The sequence below is a fragment of the Pogona vitticeps genome, chromosome 2 (assembly GCF_051106095.1).
Source record: "Pogona vitticeps strain Pit_001003342236 chromosome 2, PviZW2.1, whole genome shotgun sequence".
Taxonomy (NCBI): Eukaryota; Metazoa; Chordata; class Lepidosauria; order Squamata; family Agamidae; genus Pogona; species Pogona vitticeps.
Genome location: NC_135784.1, coordinates 198,705,611 through 198,718,245, shown reverse-complemented (window position 1 = coordinate 198,718,245; position 12,635 = coordinate 198,705,611). Strand labels below are relative to the sequence as shown.

The following is a 12,635-nucleotide window of genomic DNA, read 5'->3' as shown; positions in this document are numbered from 1 at the left end:
CTAAGTATCTACATGTATACAGCCGGGTGCTCCCAGGATCACTCCCTTCCTTATTGTTATCCAGAGTGTGGTTGTTGTACTTGCTCTCCAGCTTTCGAGAAGGCCAGCCTCACATGGCGTCTCTATAATGGCTTTCAGCAAATCTTCATTGCATGCCTAGAAGTCAGCCCTACAGCTTTCTATAAGTAAGTTAAGCATCTTTCCTCCTGCATTATTTCTGAATATAATTCCTAAGATAGGACTGTTTCACTTTTTGACTTCATTATCCTCCAGTTTCCAGAGTATCTATTCCCATAGTAATAGTCACAAGCCCAGCACTAAATTTCAGCACTCTGTCAGTACAAATGCCAAATAATCGTAAATTCTCCTACCTGCCAATGGTGGGGGCCGAATTTACCTCCTCTGCTCAAGGAGGGGTCTGAAGCTACAGTTTATGGTTGATGCACAGCTCTAAGCAATAAGGGACAAATCAGAACCAAACTGGAGTTCAGGGGCAGCCTGTATTAAGAAGTTGAAATCTCTTACTGTTCCAGGTGGTAATTCAAGCAAACCTTTGTGACTGAATAGTTATACTTGCAAATGAAGCTGATGTTTACATTGAGAAGACAAATCACCAAACAGGCTAAAGTGTAAGATACAGGTGGTGAGAAAAGCTCCTGCTATTATAATTACCTTTTAGCACTTAAACATGCCCTCTTCTAATGACTATCTGGAACTCATCAGCTCTCAGAATCACTCTGAACTTTGTGGCTGAGCAATTAGAATCCAAAGAAAGTCCTTTTGTTTTTAAGTGTCCGAGGCCCAATCACAAAATGAAGCAAGCTCATTTGCAGGGTGCTGGAGACCAGAAAAGTGTGGTGCCTTTCAACACACGAGGTATGAACACCTCTAAGCAGGCTTTTCTGCCTCTGGCAAGAAGTATTGTGCACATCACACTAGTGAAATTATCGCTCATTTCCTCACCTTCTCACCAGAGAGGAGTAGTAGTGAAGGACTTCATTTTGGGACAAGCAAGCATGCAGGCAGTATGAAACAGGGTGGGTAAAATGCCTCCTCAGGCAGTCACCAACTGCAGCCTGACAGGAAGAATCAGTCCGAATCAGAAGGAAGGCTATGGGCCAGTGTGTAGGATAAAGCAAGTGGGGGAGGGACATCTGGGGAGGGTATGAAGAGAGAGAAACAAGAAAAAGGATCTCTTGCTTTGGAAATGGCCGTTTTATACATTCAGTGAAATGGGAAAATTCCACAGCAATCATTAAAATGCTTGAAAATACACTTTTAGTTTTTCATGCTCTCTCCCTCAAAACACACATACATTGGCTACTGACGCCACATCCACAAGATTAGGTCCTTGCTGCAGGTTAGTTTTAGGTGCTGTAGGGCTCTCTCTCCTCAAAAAACAACATCACGACGACTGTCAGGTTGCATACATTAAAAAGAGATACAATGTACTAGCGCATCTGTCTAGCCAAATACAGTATTACCAAATGTAATATGTCTGCTGTTTCGTTCTGTTTCAATATGTCTGATGAAGTGGACATGTCCACAAAAGGTTACACTAAAATATAATAAAATTTAAGGTGCCACATGTTTTTGTCTTGTTTGTTTGTTTGTTTGGATTTTGTCTGATACCCAGGTTGTTTTCCTCTTGCTTTTCCACAATATAGACTGCTCGCAAATGGAGATGGCAAAACCCCAGCCCATTTGCATATCTCTTGTTCACACCAGCAGGTGTGCAGGTAGATGTACATTTTTGTTTTTGAAGGAATGTAGCATTGGGCCTTGATCATGACTGGGTTCTTTTTTTCTGGATTAGGGCTCCACAGCTGTCATTTTCCCCCTCAATCAAAGGAGCCATTTTAATCATGCATTGCTTTTGCAAAGTAAGGATAACCTAAGACACTGTTTGTCCCTCTGACCCCCATGTTCTCAGGGCAACACCAGCAATACATAATGCCTGTGCTGATTAAACAGCATGGGTCTTGTGCAGTATAGATTCTGTCCGAGAAATGCTCAGTTTTAATAACGGAACTTGCATATTCTCTTAGAATGCTTTCCTATCAGCCTTCAATTCCCAGCACAATCACAGGGAATATTACAGTACCCTTTCACCACAGGTCTCCTTCAAGTTGCTCTCGATGACAAAAATGCCGGCATTCTTAATCACTGACCATGACATTTGTAGGATGCCAAGTTGGAAGAATCAAAACCAACATCAGTTGCTTCTGGATATTTTAGCCCCGCTCCCACAGACAAGTGGGATCCTTGGCAGTCATTGAATCAGCTACAGAGTGGAGTCAGCAGAACCAAAATGAACCTGAGAACATTTTTGTACTGATGCTGCAACTGCAGAGAAGAACAGGCAACTTCATATCTATGTCACTGTACTCGATGCACCTCAACAGGTACTAGGGGGCACTTGATCCTAGCTGCCCCAAATGTTCTTGATGGTGCCTGTTACTGGCGAAAAATTATCTGCATATTTATTCATTGTACTGTGGCACTTTTGACATGAACAAAGACAGACAAACTTGTAAGATTCAGTTGCAGGTACCGCTGCTGAAACAAACCACTGTGGATGATTTTCAGAGCTTGAAAGAGTTACTTCCTGAACGACAGCTGTCAGCAACATAAAGTGGTCAAGCTGGGTGTAGGATTCTGGGAACCACGATCCAAAAATGTAACATGCCAAGCAGAAAGATTCGACTGCTTGAAGTATTTACATATGTTTTCCTTGGATGAATTAGCTGGCCAGCAGAGAATACTCATTGTGTACCTGATCCCTTCCCCCCCCCCACTCAGATCTCTGCAAAGAAACATTGAAAATAGCTACTGGCAATCTGAAAGGCAAGCAGGGAGAAACCAGAGCAAGTGGGAGGAAATTACATCAGGAATAATTGCAGTGCATTAAGGCCATCAGATCTGATAGAAAGCACAGCAGGATAGAAAGCACAGAAAGAAAGAAAAAATCAGCAACTGTAGGTGCCACTTTTTGCTGGTGTTTATTTGAGAAGGGTCAAAACTGCATGCATATTTTGGTATTTAAATCTGGATAAACCTTGTACTATAGTTTAAGTGTAAGATGTGAATTAGGTAAAGGTAAAGGTTCCCCTTGACAATTTTTGTCCAGTCGTGTCCGACTCTAGGGGGCGGCGCTCATCCCGCTCTTCAAGCCATAAAGCCAGCGTTTGTCCGAAGACAATCTTTCCGTGGTCACATGGCCAGTGTGATTTAGACACGGAACGCTGTTTACCTTCCCACTGAGATGGTACCTATTTATCTACTCGCATTTGCATGCTTTCGAACCGCTAGGTTGGCGGGAGCTGGGACAAGCAACGGGCTCTCACTCCGTCGCGTGGATTCGATCTTACGACTGCTTGGTCTTCTGACCCTACAGCACAGGCTTCTGCGGTTTACCCCACAATTTCAGCAAATTGCCACCAGACGTTTAACCCGAATGAAGTTTAGGTAAAGTTGCATATGATCAAAACCACAACAGAGATCCCTTTTTTCAAGTAACTTAGGACATAGGTTCACTTGAATAACAGCAATAGCATCAGTGCCTTATATTAGAAGAAAAATCATTTATGCTATTTGTTTCTCCATACCTTACCTCAGAAATATGCGGGGGTGGGGGTGAGAAGGAGGGAGTTTAAAACTGCAAATGCATGCATTCTAACTCATAGCCTCACTTATTAAAATTGGTGGCATTTGTTTGAAAAATAAAGCTTTAATTGATTTATCAGTACATCAAGACTTATATTATACTTTATAATAGGGTGGTGGTAAATCTGAAAACAGGCTTATAGGTTTATCCAAGTTTCTGATCTGCGGAACATATTGTGCCACATACAGGAACTTAAATTTGCTCTGAAAATCCAAGTCAATAAGAGGTAAGCCACAAAGAACAATTTAACCACACTAACATTAGTGCCTGTGACCTTGGCTCTCTTTTGCCTACATTCCCACATTGCAACTTTTTGGGATTTAAAAAAAAAGCGTACCCGAAGAAAAACAGTCAGCTGAGGATAGATCAATACCTATGGCGGAAAAGTCTGCTTTCTCCTTTTTCCATCAACTAGCCCACTATAGGTAGCTAAAGTACATAAGGTATGAGGGTGAACTGCAGAACAATGGGACCCAAAAGGTCTATAGAAGTCAGCAGCATGCAGGGGTCACATAATCACAAAGATCAATCCTTTACATCACTTCCAGTGAAGTGAGCATATACATACCCAAACATAGTAGCTTCTGGTTGCACTGAATACAGGGGCAACATCTAACACAGTGGTTCCAAACCTTGGGCCCCCAGATGTTCTTGGACTAAAATTCCCAGATGTTTTTACCACTAGCTGGGCCAGGATTTCTGTGAGTTGTAATCCAAGAACCGTTAGGGAGCTATTGCCCTGAGCTAATTGGAGAAATTTATTGTTATTTTTGTTTATTTGTTTAAACTTATGCCCCACCCATTTAGTGGACAAGTCACTAAAGGAGACACACGCACACACACACACACACACAGAGAGAGAGAGAGAGAGAGAAAGAGAGAGAGAGAGAGAGGCAATTAGACTTCGAAGTTCTAGGGTCTAGTCCCATGGGGTCATGGGACTCACTGGATGACTTGGGTCAGTCAATAACTCTCAGCCTGACCTACCTCACAGGGTCGTGGTGAGGGCAAAATGGGACAGAAGGAGTGTTACATATGGCCCTTTGATCTCACTGGATTAAACACAGGGTATAATATATAAATGAGTAGCCACTATTAAGAGCATGAAAGTGTTTTGCTTCACTTTTCCAGTATTCTGTTTCGAGGAAGCTGATTCCCCACAGATCTGGCCTACCCAGAAACTGCTGTGTGCTTCCTCCAGAATCTCACACTTTGCAGAAGGTTCCGGGAAGTGTTCTAAGATACATGTCCAAATCAGGTCCGCTACTCACCCGGCCTCTTAGCACATCTTAAAGACACACCCTCAGAACACACTTAACATCAGCACTTGGAACATTATTTTTTCAAAGGAAGGTGCTTTACGATGATGTGCACCAATGCCTTGTCTAGCCCAGCATTATCAACGCTAACTGGCAGCAGCTCTCTAGAGATCCAGGTGGGATTTCCGGACCTTTCTGGAGACACCAGGCATCAACCCCAAGAACCTCTGCACATAAAGTGTGTTCTCCACCCTTGAGCTATGGGCCCCTCTGTGTGGATCACAACCATGCTGATTCATATAGGGATGATTTATTTTAATGGTGATCTTTCAAGGAAGCACAGCCATCCCTCAACAGCACCCAAGTCAACAGCTTTGCACTGCTTATTTATTAACATAGGGATATCACAGCCTTCTAGTGCCAAATAAATGAAAGTGCTATACAGAGCAAACAATTGCAAATTATAATTTCATAAAAGCAGTATCAAACAGTCATCCAAGGGAACTTGTCAGTTATTGCAAACCAAATGTAAGAACATGGTCTGCCACATCCAAAGACCACAAAAATATGCTGGAATGAAATGTTTTTCATCTGCCAGCACAGTAATGGTGAGGTTGTACGAGTAAGCCACGTGTCCACAACGGAGGAAAGTGTTCCATTGTCTGGACACAGATTTTGAGGAGGGCAAACTTAAACTGAAATGAAGCTGCATGGCACCTTTAAGGCCAACACATTCATTTTCAGGGATAGCTTCTGTGGCCTACAATCCATTTCCTCATACAAAGAGAATACAAGCCACCCCCTTACAAAAGCCTCTGAGCAGGCTCTTGCTTTATTTCATTCAGTAATACCTCTACCCTAGCATTCACTTGTAATCCAATACTGTACTTCAGCCTATTAAGAATGGGATTCTGTGAAAGTCCATGCCTGAGCCATCAGACTCGCAAATGAAGCTCACGTTGACTTCCTGAAAACCAATCAGGAAAAACAGCAAAGCTAATTTTGCAAATACAGAGATGTGAAAAGCTCCGGCTATGACAACCAGGCCTTTTTGGCCAATGAAAGGAGCTCTGCTTCTACACACAGGAATAACCACCTCACAACATTTCATCCTAGATGTGGTGCAGAATAGTAGTTCTTCTGATTTTAAGGAACAGGCAGGATGATAAGGAAGGTGATAGGGACTATCTCTAAGCTGCTACTTATGGCCTTAAAGGTAATAATCAACACTTTGAATTATAGTTGAAAGCTCAGCAGTTATAGGATTAATATAATTCAACCTATGTACAGATGTGGTGCACTAAACTTCTCATCGGTGTGATATCAGGGGAACACATCCACCAATGTCCTTGTGTGCCATTGGGAGACATGACTTCTGTATCTATAAAGCCTCATTGCTGGTCTGAGGCATGCTAGTTTTATTTTGCAACTTAGGCATGCAGGAATTGCTCTTTCCCTGGAGCACAGCACCTGGAAAATATGGCCTAAAAGCAGATAGCAGTAGACCCAATCAATCAGCTGCTGATTAGAGAATCAATAGTGAATTGAATGGGTTTCAAGTATACAGTAGTTGGGATCAGGTAGGAATTAGGTCGTCTAGTTCAGACTACTGATCACATTTAGGCCTTAAATTCAGTCCCCTCCGCCTTGACTTTACTACTGTGACAAATAAGGTTAAGAGCTCTGGACAACAAGAGTTGGTTCCTACAGCCATGGTTAATACTTTGCCATTTGATCACCCAGTACTGAAGACTGGACCTACCAATAGGCACAATGAGACAGCTCTCTCAGGAAAGTAAGACCAGAACCGGGAACAACAATATGGAATAGCATGTTCAGGCTATCTGCAGATTAGCAATAGTAGGATGATGCCCTGGATCCCACAGCATCATGCTACCACTGTTTATTTAGGGATAATTGTGGTGTATCATCATACCTCTTTTTCCCAAAGGTTAATTTTCCCAGCACTACTGTTACATTAATTAGTGCTTGCTGCTATACTTACTGAGCAAAGAACATTTATAGGTTGTTGTGGGTTTTTTCGGGCTCTTTGGCCGTGTTCTGAAGGTTGTTCTTTCTAACGTTTCACCAGTCTCTGTGGCCGGCATCTTCAGAGGACTGCACTCTGCTCACAGACTGCAGTCCTCTGAAGATGCCGGCCACAGAGACTGGCGAAACGTTAGGAAGAACAACCTTCAGAACACGGCCAAAGAGCCCGAAAAAACCCACAACAACCATTAGATCCCGGCCGTGAAAGCCTTCGCAAATATTTATAGGGTCAGGTGGATGGCAGGAAGTGGCTCTGAGGAAGATGGGGAGGAAAGCACAGTAAATTACTCAAGTCTCTGAAGTAGCAGTTTTAACTTATGATTGTTACAATACCATGCATACTTACTTGAACATAAGCCTCCACTGCACTTGGTGGGACTTATTTCTGACTGAAGTCCGAAGCTTGGGAAATTATTGTAGGCTACAAATCCCGTACCTCCCAAAGGCTGTGGGGATTCTGGGACTTGTAGTCCAAAAAAGTAACATTTCCAAACTCTGGACGAACCCTGCCTGGGATCAGACCAGCTGTCTGCTCAATTTCCTCTGGTGCCAAAGAAAATGCCAGTCTCTTGTGCCTTAATTCCTCAATGTAGAAAGATTCTGATTCCTCCAGGGACATTTGGATCTGCTGCATTTGGTTCCACTATAAGCCTTCATTAGGCCAATACGCGCAGCCATTAGAATCTCTGGAGTGCCAGATGGGGTCTCTTCTGCAAGAAAATAAGCATGCCCCCCCTTCCCCGTAATCTCCTTCATGAATGCTACTGCATTTATTATTTCCATCACCATGATCCAAAAAACAGGCCTGAGAAGAATCACTTTAAACTTCTGTTTATTTCTTTTTCAAGACAAACGATCAAGGTATGAGAAGGGGCCAAGCTGCTGCTTATTTATTTATATATATATTTTTCCCGAGCTCCATTCCAGCACTTCCAACAGCTGACTAATGCATAGACAATTGAGGAGGACAGCACAGGAGACGTTTCCACATCACTATATATTGGTGCTGGAAGCCGTTTCACATGCCGAATTTTCATGTCAGGTTGTCCTTAGAAAAATGGGAGCCAGGCTAATCAAAATAAATAAGTGGCCCATCTTAAAATGGGGGTACTTTTAAAGCTGAATCCCAGCGGACACGTAATAGGAGGCAAGTCTAGAACTGATATAAAACTTCCACAAGACATTCAACTGAAAATCCTCCCCTTCCCCCTTTCTATTAAGGTGCACTATATACAAAGCCAGCAAGCGCCTGTTTGTTTGGTTGTGATGCTTGATGAATCATAAACACCTCCCCAGCTCCCTGGAAGTAAAAATACAGGACTAACAAACGAAACAACTTTCCTATCCTTTTACTATACCAGCCTTGCAGAATGGCCCAGTCTGCCTCATGGCAGGGCCAACTGTAAAACCCCAATCGAAGAGACATGCCCAACACCCCATGGTATAAAAGCTGCCTGGGTGTCTCTCTCCTTGAATACCGAATAGGCAGGATGTTTAATCCTGCTTTTACTAAACATCTGAACTTAAAACAAAAGAAAAACAAGCAGGGCTTGACCGGTGCTTCTTTGAGAAAACAAAAATCATTAGCTTTTAAATATTTTATGCATTTGCTCCCAGCTGAGAGGCAGGCAAACAACCAAGTACATTCAGGAGGCACACAGATTTTATTTCTGTAGCCTGCCAGTCCAGAGGTTATTATACCAGGAAAATTAAGGCAGAGTCATACAACCTCTGTTTAACTGGAGAAAAATGAATATATAATATATAATAATTTTAGAGCTGCAGAGCTGGAAGGGATCATCATGTTCAGCCTCTGTCAAGGAGGCACAGTAGGGAATCGAACTCCCAACCTCTGGCTCCACAGCCAGATTTTAACCATTGTGCTATTCCGCAATGCATTGAGGGAGAGATGTAGCTCATAGAAAACTTCCCACATTCTGATTTATCATCAAAAAAATTTAGAACACATCTGGTTCTCAAATGTCAGACTATAATCCTCATTATCTCTCATCGTCTTCTACAACAGTTAAGGTCGGTGGGAGTTGTAGTGCAGAGAAATCCATATAGACTGGATCCAAGACGCTGTGCTGAACTGTGAGGTTTTTGCTCTGGTTTTGGACATTTAGGCTGTCAACAACTGTGTCAATTTTCTTGTAAGACTGCAAGTCTTTTAGGCAAAATGGGGGAAAAACATGCAGCACATGCAGCAATGGTCTAGAGCAGTGGTTCGTAACGTGGGCGATAATGCCCCCAGGGGGCGTTTTCATTTTTCAGGGGGGTGGTAGAACGAAAAGGGGCGGCGTGGGGGTGCTGGAGCAGAAGGGGGGCGGTAGGGGGGCGCTGGAGCAAGCCAGCCTGTGAAGATGGCTGCAGCCTTTTTACAGTGTGCATGAATATATATTTTCCTCCAATTTTAATTTAGTTTCAGATTTTTGTCTTGAAATTTTTAGTTCCTGCATTTGTTTTTATGCCCTTTTTATATTTCTTTTTGCGTCTTAAAATTCACTTGCAACTAAATCATTAAATGTTACTTTTTGGGGGGCATTTCATTTTCTTGGAATTTAATTTTGTTTTCAGGGGTCATTGGATTTAAGCATCTTAAATAAATAAATAAATAAATAAATAAATAAATAAATAAATAAATAAATAAATAAGATATCATCACCGCAGGGAGGGGGGCGATGATAACTTCCTCAATGGCTCAAGGGGGCGTTTCTATCAAAAAGGTTAAGAACCACTGGTCTAGAGCAGTGGTCCCCCACCTAGATTTTATAGATGTTCTTGGACTAAAATTCTCAGAAGCCTTCACCACTAGCTGTGCTGGCCAGGATTTCTGGGATTTTTAGTCCAGGAATATCTGGAGGCCCTAAGGTTGTGAACCACTGGTCTAGAGAATCCAGAAGCAAGCTCCGTTAAGTGCAACGAAGTTTACTCTCCGGTTAAATAGGCACAAATATATTATCTGTAGTCTCAGTCCAGGGGGACTGAGTGGCGAGCCCAGATTTGTATCAACACGCCACCAAGTAACTAAAGTTTCAATCCTGTGCTCGCTTACTTAGAAGTAAAACCCGTTGAATGTCGTTGGGGTTGCCTCCCAGGGACCGATGTGCACCCGGTTTTGCAGAGGATCGCGATCACACCACGAGAGAAAACCACTTTGGAATCAGCCTCCACCTATGCCCATCTGGCAAAGAAGAACAAGTAAAGCCTTGCAGATCGGATTTATATCCCTGACTAAGCACGCTTCGGGGATCGCGGTGGCGCTTTCCGAGAGCGGCGCAGCTTCATCCGAGAAAAGTGACTTCAAGTAGGGAGTGGTCGGATCAGAGAACTTTCGCGCCAGAAACGTTCTGCTCGTTTGAACCCGCAAACAATGGACGTCGAGGCCGGGGCGAGGGAGGGAGCGCAGAGGGACACCCCCGTCCCCTCTCATCCAGCTGTTACCAGCCAGACCTCTCGCTCCAGAAAAGACAAAATTCCCCGATCCCCGCCACTAACCCCCCCTCGGAGGTGACACACCAGAATCTGGCTCCCGGAGCATCCACCCCAGCGCGTTGGGCTACAATCCACCGAGCCCCGGAGAGTCAGCAGGAAAAGTCCGATCTCCCCCCATCTGTTATTACACAGAAACCAGAGCTCTAGGGGAAGAAGATAAGCGGAGATCAAGGCTGGGCGATGGGGTTCCCCGAGGGTGCGTGGAGAAGGCTGAAAAGCCTGCCCCCCTAAGGAGTTACTTCCAAGGAGAAGCCGAGTGGAGAACCTGACTTCCAAGTAAGTAGGGTCCGGATGCAATCCCAGGCACACTGACCTAGAATGAAGCCCCCCCCCCCGCCTTCCTCAGCGAAAGGAGTCCTTACTTCGGGGGAAAAGTATCCAGGATCGGTCGGAAAGAGCGATCCCGTTTGATCCTGAAGGCGAACCTCTGCCTACGTGATGCTAACTGCGCCTTTGTAAGCCAAGGGTCTTCCGCCACCCAGGCGCGCGCTGTTCTGCCCAAGCCTTGGAAACGAGACTTTGGACAGGAGAGGAAAAACTCCCCCAAAATCCCCCTGCAAGTTCCCCCCAAAAGTGCCGTCTCCGAGGATTAAGTCCTGCCAGGAACTTTCTCTTCGTGCGTGCCCGCTTGCTCGCGAAATTACGGTACCTGAAGTGCTCCCCTGGCTTTCGCGCAACCACTGCAGGCAATCTGGAGTCTCGGAAGCTTGTGCCGGACTCTCAGCACAGGGCAGGTGCTGGCGGCGCTCAGACGGGGCGTGGCGGGGTGCGGGGGCGGAGCTAAATTTCGGGCCGAAACGCCCCGCGCCTGTCTGCAAAACTCCGCCCCCTCTTTGGGCACTTTGAGCATCTCCTCCGCCCTTTCGCCGGCGCTTCGTGCCCCTTGCAACGCGAGGGACCAGGGTTCAAAACCTACCTGGAAGTCGCTTTTTTCCGTGCAGTATTGTTAACAGCGATATCACAATTGTATAATACTAATAAATAATACTAGTTATAATTATTAGTTGTTGTTGTTATTTAGTCGTGTCTGACTCTTCGTGACCCCATGGATCAGAGCATGCCAGGCCCTCCTGTCTTCCACTGCCTCCTAGAGTTGGATCAAATTCATGTTGGTCGCTTCGATGACACTGTTCATCTATCTCGTCCTCTGTCATCCCCTTCTCCTCTTGCCTTCACACTTTCCCAACATCAGGGTCTTTTCCAGGGAGTCTTCTCTTCTCATGAGATGGCCAAAGTATGGGACCCTCAGCTTCAGGATCTGACCTTCCAGTGAGCACTCAGGGTTGATTTCCTTCAGAATGGATAGGTTTGTTCTCCTTGTAGTCCAGGGGACTCTCAAGAGTCTCCTTGAGCACCACAATCAAAAGTATAAATTCTTCGGAGGTCAGCCTTTTTTATGGTCCAGCTCTCACTTCCATACATCACTACAGGAAAAACCATAGCTTTGACTATGTGGACTTTTGTTGGTAAGGTGATTATAAATGTATACTAGAGTAGTACTGTGACACTAATGGGAGTAGGATACAAATTGAATAAATGAATAAATACTAAGTGAAACAAGTTACATTGCAACTGTCCTGAAGGAAACTAGAAAATACTAAATGAACTATTAAAAAAACTGATCAAAGTGGACACTTAATATATGAAGTGAAAGGGAAACGACATAAGACCCTGTGAAGTGAAGGTAAACTTGGCATAAGATCTCCCAACACACTATTTTGCCCCAGCACAGCCACCTGAAGAGCAAATGTTTTAGAATGTTCCTAGGTATGTGGTGACAACAAGCCGCTGTATTTGCAGCTCATCCACTCTGGTATAAGATTTTTCTGTCACATCTGTGCATAGTGCCCCTACAAAGATAAGTGGCATGGTCCAGTGGGTCACTACAAAAAGGGGCCTGGTAATAAAAGACAATCCCACACCCCCTCCTTAAGGTAATTTTTGCACTTGGGAAGTGGGCTTAACACTAAGAGTTTAAGGCACAAAATAGCATACAAGGAGCATGAACCTTTGACAAAGGTTTTGAAGGGGCATGACAAGGCTGGGGAGTTGCACTACCTACAAAACCACATTGTGTTGCAATACCCAGGGAGTGTGCAGCACCACAGAAGCTGGGGTCTCTGACTTCCACACAGCACCACACTGGCACAAAATAATAACATTTG

At 44.3% G+C, this 12,635-nt stretch overlaps 1 protein-coding gene across 1 annotated transcript in view; it reads right to left on the bottom strand.

Annotated features, from left to right (window-relative positions):
- Window positions 1-11,219, bottom strand: part of FRMPD1 (FERM and PDZ domain containing 1) — an 83,950-nt gene extending 72,731 nt beyond the window's left edge. The window contains exon 1 of the mRNA XM_020791368.3: window positions 11,120-11,219. The gene's annotated coding sequence lies outside the window, so the exon portion shown is untranslated. The remainder of the gene's footprint in view (window positions 1-11,119) is intronic.
- Window positions 11,220-12,635: the final 1,416 nt, after the last annotated feature.